Raw genomic sequence first — 9,084 nt, 5'->3', positions numbered from 1 at the left:
CAAATTGATAGCAGCACTGTAATTGTATCTTTCGACTGTCATTTGTTACACGTGCTACAAAAATCATTCTGTGCAATGGAAGATTTTAAGTGCGTGCAGGGTGTGAGAAGGGAATCGATGTGCTTTGATTCCAGCTTGGTAGTTGTAGTCTGTGAAATTAAAAAGCATGTGTGTGTGAAGTATCCAAACAATGACACCTTCATTTCATTATGGCTGCTTTAGCAACACACCTTAAGCTACTGTGTAGTGGGTCCCATTTAGAAGTGGCTACTTCATCCGCGCTTTCCTTGACTCATGGAGCTGTGTGAATTTTATTACAACTTTTCGCCACAATATGGCAGTTTAAGTCCGCTTGATACTGTAAGGCGTAAGCCATTGGTTTCCAAAGGAGATTTTATTTGTGTCGCCAGCATAGCCTATTGACATTTTATGTTGTAAATAGGCCTACCTTATAAGCCTACCTGTAGCTTAGGGAAGCTAACAGCTTTCTATTAGGATCTAGTTTGTTACAGTTTTGTCATAACTCCCTGATGCATTTTTGCATTTAGAATAGCCAGAGCGTGGATATCTCAATCGGAAAATTAAACAGTATCGGGTGCCTATGGACTAGGCTGGGTGAACCCAGCCTGATCTGCCCGCTATTTATTTTTTGATTTCTTAAAAGATTGAGCTTAGTCTTGTGAAAGCCAGACTAGCCATGGACCTCAGTTACACAATGCAAGGGAACATGAATCAGCCTATATTTGCACGAACAATAACGGACAACAGCTCTTCAACTTTGGCCCGTTAAAATGTGTATGAACAGTCTAGCGACGCATTTCATCAAGGCCCATTTGGACATGTCAGTTATTTGCACCACTGGTTAGATGTAAAACAGCATTTCGTTTCAGACTACTGTTACTTAATTTGTGCATTAACAATAACGTTTCAGACTACTGTTAATTAATTTGTGCATTGACAATAAAGTATTACATGAACTAAAGATGACTAAAATCTTATGTAGAAGAAGAAACATTCACAAAAAATCCATCCATCCAAAAATGACCTTTGTTTTTGATAGCTGTTGAAAACGGCATGGAACTGACAGAGATGTTTTTGTTTATAAATAAATAAATAAATAAATAACATTATGTTGATACCTTTTGCTTTTCCCAAATAGAATGTAGCCTACAGGTGTAAGTGACCTTTCATCAATCCAGTTGCAATGGATGAACTGTGATGAACTGCCCTACTTGTGATTGTTTAGAGATTTTAAAGGTTTTATAACAATGCTACATCTTCTTTGGCTATTCTACAATCTATTCACCTTTTCAGCACCAGTAGGCTACTTTCTGTGCAGCCGCACACACACACTCAGGCATGCCAAACAAGCATACACAAAAGTTTCAAGAGTGGGGGATGGAGTAAAATATGGAGACAAATTGAAGTGTGATTTATTTTCGCGGAACGGATGTACAGGACTGAGCGGCGGTCATATTTTGTACCGCTATGCGGTACATCTATTTTTTTATGAATTAATTGGATTATTAATTAATTAATATTTTTAACACTTTTCTAACCTTGCCCTTTTTATCTGTATAGTGGGAGCTCGTGCCACAGTTTGGGAATCCCTGTTGTAGACTATTTTTTCAGATTCTACATTCAACTGCTGCCATTAGAGCTGCAGCCGGCCAGAAGCAGATGGGCTCGCCTATTAAGTCAGGTTCTGTTCTGCTTTGCTTGTAGCCTACTTGTAGCCCTTTTCATGTCTGTGCCCAGAAGCCCAGTGGTTCATAATCTGTCCTTGCTTGTAGGGGGTTAAGGGTTAAAGCTGCCAGTCTTCCAGTCGTTGTGTTCCTTAAACGTCTGTATATAAAGTCATATAATCACAACACATACTAAGAACATACTAAGGCTAACCGCTTAGAGTCCACATCAACGGGAGCCTAAGCATTTGTTAGGCTAAGAATTTGTTAGCAAACCCTATAGGCTATATATATACTGCTAAGTATTTCTGATATGTTGCTGATTGGATCATAAACGGCCACAGCAATGAAGAGGAATGACTGATTATTCTCTATTATTGTTTAACATGTTCTTTTCTATATTTCTGATGTTGCTGATTGGATCATAAACAGCCACAGCACACACACAGTGACGTAGTGTCACCTGGTGTCTCCTGCTTCATCACACACCAACTATGCTCTGGACTGAATACCGCTGGAATTAATGCTGCTAATCTCCGACAGCGTCAGATGTTGGGTGCGCCATCCCAGCGAGCTTTGTAGCACATCCAGAGCCCTTCCGCAGTCAAAGCTGCTGTAATGAATGTGAGGTCTCTTTTGAACAAGACTTTCGTTCTCCAGGACAACTTTAAGTCTCGTCAGCTGGACTTTCCATTCATTACAGAGACTTGGCTTAAAGCAATGGTTCGGAGTAATTTCACCCTAGGGTCCTTTGCACCATGACCCCGAGCCAAACACCCTCCCGGAACCTTTTTTCCCTTGGTCGAACCATGGTCGAGTAGCGCTGTCAGAAACTAATGACGTTCTGCAGTCGTGATGGAACCAACCTTTATCTTGTAAATTACCCCACTAATAACGCCCTGAATGGTACGAAACTTCTGCTGTAGTACAACTATGACCTTTAGTCCAATAACGAGGCATTAGAAAGTTTGTAAGTGCACCAGGAGTTTATTTAAATAAGACTTGCCTGATTATCTGCTACTACTGTATACCGCTGCGTTGACGTTTCTTCCGTGATTTGGGAAAAGCCCGTAAAAGTCCTGGCAAGAAGCATGCATAAGGATGTAGGCTACAGTAGATCCAGGAATGCACTAATCTTTTGTTTGTAGTCCAGTTTGCAACAATTAATAGTTAACACTAAGCTTTAGCAGCAGAACGGGCAAGCGAATGGTTGTGGGTAAGGAGAAGTTACCCTTCCTGGGGCGCAAGCTAAGGTAAGCTAACTGGCTCATTTGTTTTGGTCGTGGGTAAGGAGAAGTTACCCTTCCTGGGGCGCAAGCTAAGGTAAGCTAACTGGCTCATTTGTTTTGTGTTTGTGATAGACTGTGCCTAGGTTGATGGTACTTGGCTAAGGTTCTTTTATGGTTTATGGTTCAGTCCGCATCAACGGGACGGACTGACCTAGCCAACTTAGACCATGCCTAGGTTGGTTAAGGGTATTTGGATGCTTGTTGTGGTAATATGGTGGCAGCATGGGGCGTAAGCTAACTGTTAACTGCTGGCTAATTTGTTTTGTGTTTGGGATGGGGCCTAAGCTAACGGGCTAAGCTAACTGGCTAATTTGTTTTGTGTTTCTGATGGGCTGTGCCTAGGGTGATGGTTGGTTGGCCAAGGTTTCTTATGGTTATGGTTCAGTCCACATCAACTGGACGGACCAACCTAGCCAACCTTGACCATGCCTGGGCTGGTTAAGAGTATTTTGGGTATTGGATATTTCAATGTGGTAATATGGTGGCAGCATGGAGGGGAGTGTCTCCAGGACGCTGGTTTCACTGTTAAGCCTTCATGAGGTGTCGTGGGCCTAACTTAACGAAACATCGGTGAATGAGGGTGCCCACTTGATAACCCCAATGACATGCCGCATACTATATAGGCTACTGCTGTTGGATAGGCCATTTGTATTGTGCTTGTGACCATTTGTTGGCGGATTTGTGGGTAGTGTGCTTTTTAAAGTTAAACTTGAGCAGGGGCTTCTGAATGTGTTTTTACCTTGGATTTTGGCACAAGGGATTTTAACATCTAATCCTGTGTATTAATATAAAACACTTCGGAAAAAAATATTAAAAACGGGATATACCAAAAAACGTTGATGTAATCGCTTCCTGCAAGGACTTTTACGGGCTTTATCCAAATCACGGAAGAAACGTCGACCATCGCTTTAACAATGGTGATCTCATTCCATTTGGTAAACTTTTCCCTCCTAATTGCAGCTTTTTCAACTCCCCTACTGGTTGTGGAGGTGGTCTAGCAACAGTGTTTAAAAGACGGTTTTAATTGTAGAATTATACCAACTGATGTTTACTCTACTTTTGAGGTTCAGCTTTTAAAAAATCATGCTAATTCTCCTGTCCTCTCTGCATTAGTGCACAGACCACCTAAAATTGGTTTCTAATTTTATTCAAGAATTCTCTGACCTTTTATCATTCATGGCCACTCATTCTGACAAATTATTGATTCTAGGGGATTTCAACATTCACATCTGTTGCCCTTCAAAACCTTTGGTTCATGAGTTTTTATGCATAGTGGACTCTTTTGACCTTACTCAATCAGTGATGGCAACACATCAGAAAGGCCACACTCTAGACCAGCCATCACCAAATGGCGGACCGCGGTCCGAGTCCGGACCGTGACGTGTTCCTATCCGGACCCAGACCATAATAGCCTAATTTAGATTTTCACGTAAGATTTCAAAGCTGCGCTAAATGTTTCGTTGGTTAGGATAACAGCATTTACTTCAGGAGCTTCAGGAACCATCATTTAGCTTGCTGCTAGATCAGCCAGTGAAATCTGTGGATTCTGATAAAGTCGAGTCAGTAAGTAAAGTAGCCTACTATGGAGAAGAGACTGATAGCCTGAAACGAGCGAGGAGAGGAGACGGGACGAGAAACAATCAGATGGATATCAGTTATAAGTTATTTTCAAATCATCGATTGCTCAAAGAGGAGAAAGCTAGACAGCGAGAACAGAGCTTTATATAACGATACGGGGGCAATACCACGCAAAACTGTCACGTCCGTAACGCCAACTAAATATGGATGTGACAGTTTTGCGCGGAATTGCCCTGGACCTCTTCTATATTCTGAGACAGGCGATTTTAAGCGCCAATCCCAGCGGGCACCGTGATGTCAATTTGATGTCAAGAATTAGTCAAGGTTTTGACCACCATGTTGAGCATCTATAATTTCATACTATTTTAGCATTACAAGCTATGGCTTGCTTGTGGTTGTAAAGACGTCCAACAAGGGATCAATCTAACATGTAGTCACTGGTCTATAAACTTGGGTCAATATGATTGATATTAAATCAATGTTGATTTGATATCAAGAAAAAAGGCATAGGAAAAAGGGCGTCAAAATGATATGGAATTGACGTCATTGAATTGACCACCATATGAGAACCAATAATGTTAATTAGCGTAGCGCTCTAGAATCTTTGGTCACCAGTGACTTCAACAATCAACCGTCACTTTTCTGTCATGCCTCTGACTTAATGTGTAAGCTGTACAAACTCTGCCGTCATCATATCCCAGGTAAGAATTACAGTACTTTTGTATGCCAATTGAAAACGTGAATTTATTCGAAATATATTGTTTTCATAATGGAATGTTAATCAAAGCCGTTAGTCATGTTTAGAATTAGCTAGTGAGCTAACGCTAGCGATGTTAGCTGTTAATGTTAACTTTTCCAGTAGCAGACTAACTTCACTATTATGTGGAATATCTGTTTGTTTGCCTGTTTGTCTGTTTGTTAGTTTTAGAATGACATATCAGGCGCAAGTAAGTTAGCTATACATTTAAAGTAACGTTAGCTACATTTAAAATGGCTGTTACCATGCAGGCTAGCAGACACAGATGAAAGTTGTTAACGTTAGAATTAATAACGGTTAAAGTTAGCTCTACCTTGCGAACTTCCATGGGACATAGGTAACGTTAGGTCACTGTATTTAAACTTAATACATGTAGTGCTAGTGTTGATACATAATATAGTGTTGCTATAACTGCAAAGAGGTCCTGTATGAATTAAGTAATATATATATATATCAGTTATCTACCCACTGATTTAAGGAACTGCAGTTTAATATAGCCATGTTTGTTAACAGACCTGTCATTTAATGGATGTGATGGGTGGGTGGCACCTCAATATCATGCCTACAAGTAAAGGGATCTTTAGTTTGTGAAGGGTAGTGTTAGGCTACATGTTCTTCATTTCATAGCCCTTATTTGCCCCTTGTTTGATGTACCTGACTTGCTCTGAGGCATGTGTTAAGATGCATGTTAGTGTAGTAGTGCTTCAGTGATGGTCTTTTCATGTTCTGTGTGTTTTGCAACATATTAATCTTAGTCTCCCTCTGTTTGCAGGTGGTGTGTTGTGAGGATTGCTGCAGTAAGAACACTGAGTGCATTCTGGAATATTCCAAATGTGTGCCACGTCCAAGCTCGCAAGAGAGTTCACTCACCAGGTAAAGACACACACACACACACACAATGTTATTTTGAAGTATTAAAAACATTGTTGTTTAGAACGAAAAGGTTGGTAATTAGCACGTTTACGAGTATAGTTTACATTCCGGTATGATGGCAGAAGTGTCTTTGTGTACTGTGTGCCAAAACTATACTATTTAGCATGGTTGTGCAGCTACTTCAAATACTGTAAGTATTGTAATTTATCTACATATAACACTACCGTTAAGCGTGGGAAATAAGTGGAGGTGGGGGTGGGGCGGGGATTGCATGGAAGGAGATGCATGCTATTTCAAGAGTTGAACACCCATTCACTTTACTTTTTTAGCACAGTTAATTTGGACTAAATGCATCAGTTTTTCGTTTTTTTTTTTTTTTACATGGGTTCCTCTGAATTCCCCATCAAAAACTTTACAATAAACTCATATTTTTGTTCAGTCTCTCTCAAATTTGAAGGGTTTGTTACATAAACCATATATTTTTTGCATAAAACGTAAAAACTACTGCTAACGTAACGTTAATTTACCCACTGCATTACAGATATTGGTTTGTACCATCACTGTATTCAAGAGTTCGATGATGGAGAAAGTGAACTTTCTTTTGAGATTACACCTATCAAAGATTGTAGCCTTTACCGAAATAGTCACGCTGCCCCTCCATTTCAATTGTTGATGCGCCAAAAGTAGACCTATCATGCTTATCAAGTGTAACTCTCTGAAGACATCCTTAACTTGTGAGTGTTGGAATTGTTGCTAGGTAGTTCATTTAAGTTCACTCAAAATGTCAGGCCGATTGTATGGTGTGTGCGTCTCGTCACTGCTATGGCGCGTTTACATGTTATCTGTCACTGCCAGCACGTTCTATACTCAGCGTCGTCCATCCTTGCAAATGGGTTCAAGTGAGGACATAGAGTTAAGTTGTAAACAATTGTAAAAATGATTGCCATAATCTGATTACACTCAAAAGACGTCTGGTTTTGGTACTCTACAAATTAATGTTTTACTTTTGTTATGCAATGTTAATGGTATACAGATTAAAACATGTTTTCAGTGTCTCTTTAGCTGAAAACTACTTCCAACACGCATGCCTCTTCCATGAATAGGCGCTCTTAGCCTGGCTAACGTCAGACCTCATTGAGATAGGGTCTGGGAATTAGACATTAATTTTCTCGTATTTGAAACATGGTTTACGAATGCCCAGAGCCGTTTATTGGGCGCTACGAATGTCTATCAAATGCGTCTGTACATAGCTCATAACGGCTTCGGCGTGTCGTTATCGTCTTGCTGCCCTCCCTCCGTTCTGTGAATTGTTCCTTCGTTGAGGTGAAAAACGAAGTCCATAGAATCCAGGCTGCCTAGCAGCGTGAATAAAATCGCGTGTGTAAGGCAGCATGGGAAAACCCAGGCTAAGGCACTCTAGTCCTTGAGCCACCCCCTAGTCCACCCACCCACCTACCCATCCGCCCCCCGGAAAAAAAAAAAAAAAACTTGGGGGTGTCACTCCCGGGATTTTAAAAACAATTCTAGTTGCTCAACATCATGTCTGATTAGCAATAACTGCTATGAAACAGACATTACATTTTCTGGTCAGTGAGGTTTAAATTAATTAGTTCCTGAATCCTATCCCATTTAATGTGACTTCAGAGGGCTTGAGAGGGATAGGATTTAAACCGTGGCGGACCGCCATGCTTAAATAAATGTAGAGGAAACACTGGATATTCCTTTCCAACAACAACCTAATAACATGATCATGCTGATGGCTGATAGCTTTTGCTCTTCCCAAATACAAGTAGCCAGGTGAGATGTTTGCAACTACATTACTTTTTATCAATCCAGTTGCAGCAGGCCTAGTTCCAAACCACAATTGTTGAACTGTGATGAACTGCCCTATTTGTGATTGTTTTTAGAGATTCTAGAGGTTTTATACTAGTGCTGCCACTAACAACTAATAACTAATTTTGTTGTATAACTCGCACTCCTCCTTGTCCACAGGTGGCAGCAGTGCGGTGGAGGCAGAGTGGCAGCAGTACGGTGGAGGCAGAGTGGCAGCAGAGCTGGCCTAAACAAAACAGTCTTCAGCCCTTGGAACCGCACCTGGCTCTTTGGCCCCAAGAACAAACCTTCCCGTCATAGGTGCCTCTGATAGTGCATCACTCACAAGAATGGTAACAAGAATGCACTTAAAGAACGCCCTGGCAGGAGCATCACATATGAATACTTTCACAGACAGTTGAAGTGCTTTGCCTCCATGAACAATGCCATCTTGCTGTAACTGCTGCAACTCCTGGAGAAAGTCACTTAAGTACTCTTCCTCTGAATTTGGTTTAGCAACTCCACAGTAGATGGCCACAATGAAAGGAGCAAAGTTGTGAAAGTTGCAGAGTATGGGCCACATTTGGAAGTTGGAGGATTTAAAAAGTGGCACACCATCAATGTTAAAGCACAAATGTAGGTGCTCAACGATTCCTGGATGCTGAGACAAATGTTTGGTTTGGGAGTAGCATTGTCGAGAATGGTCAGAAAAATCTACCAAAAAGTTTGTAAATTAAAGGATGGAAAAAGTATGGGATTTTAAAATAGAAAATGTGTAGGAACCCTGTTAAAAGAAACCTTTTCTCTGTCTCTCTCCATTCAACTGGATCTCTCAATGTTCTCCAACATTCCATTACTTGTTACTACATTGTACATGTTGTCATACATTGTTCATATTTAGCCATATTTATTCTGCCCTTATAAGATAACTACTAATACACTGCACATATTTAATTTATATTACTCTACACCACCTTCTATAAACCAACTGTATACTACTGTCTACACGGCACTGTGTCTTGTCCTGTATATGCACCACCTGTCTATACTTTGTATATCACTTTTCTGCTTTTTTGCACTTCTAGTTAGA

The 9,084-nt window shown here is 40.6% G+C and overlaps 1 long non-coding RNA gene across 1 annotated transcript; it reads left to right on the top strand.

Moving 5' to 3' along the window:
• Positions 1–5,214: 5,214 nt before the first annotated feature.
• LOC143133074 (uncharacterized) lies at positions 5,215–8,364 on the top strand. Its single transcript, XR_012988430.1, has 3 exons — positions 5,215–5,253; positions 6,082–6,182; positions 8,175–8,364. It is a non-coding gene; the product is annotated as an uncharacterized LOC143133074 (long non-coding RNA).
• The last annotated feature ends 720 nt before the right edge of the window (positions 8,365–9,084 follow it).

The sequence above is a fragment of the Alosa pseudoharengus genome, unplaced genomic scaffold, assembly GCF_046254945.1.
Source record: "Alosa pseudoharengus isolate Yale_2024_CS ecotype anadromous, Long Island Sound unplaced genomic scaffold, YU_APseudo_1.1 YU_APseudo_1.1_scf_19, whole genome shotgun sequence".
Taxonomy (NCBI): Eukaryota; Metazoa; Chordata; class Actinopteri; order Clupeiformes; family Clupeidae; genus Alosa; species Alosa pseudoharengus.
Note: the sequence above shows the minus strand (reverse complement) of the source record. Positions and strands in the feature narration are given on the sequence as shown.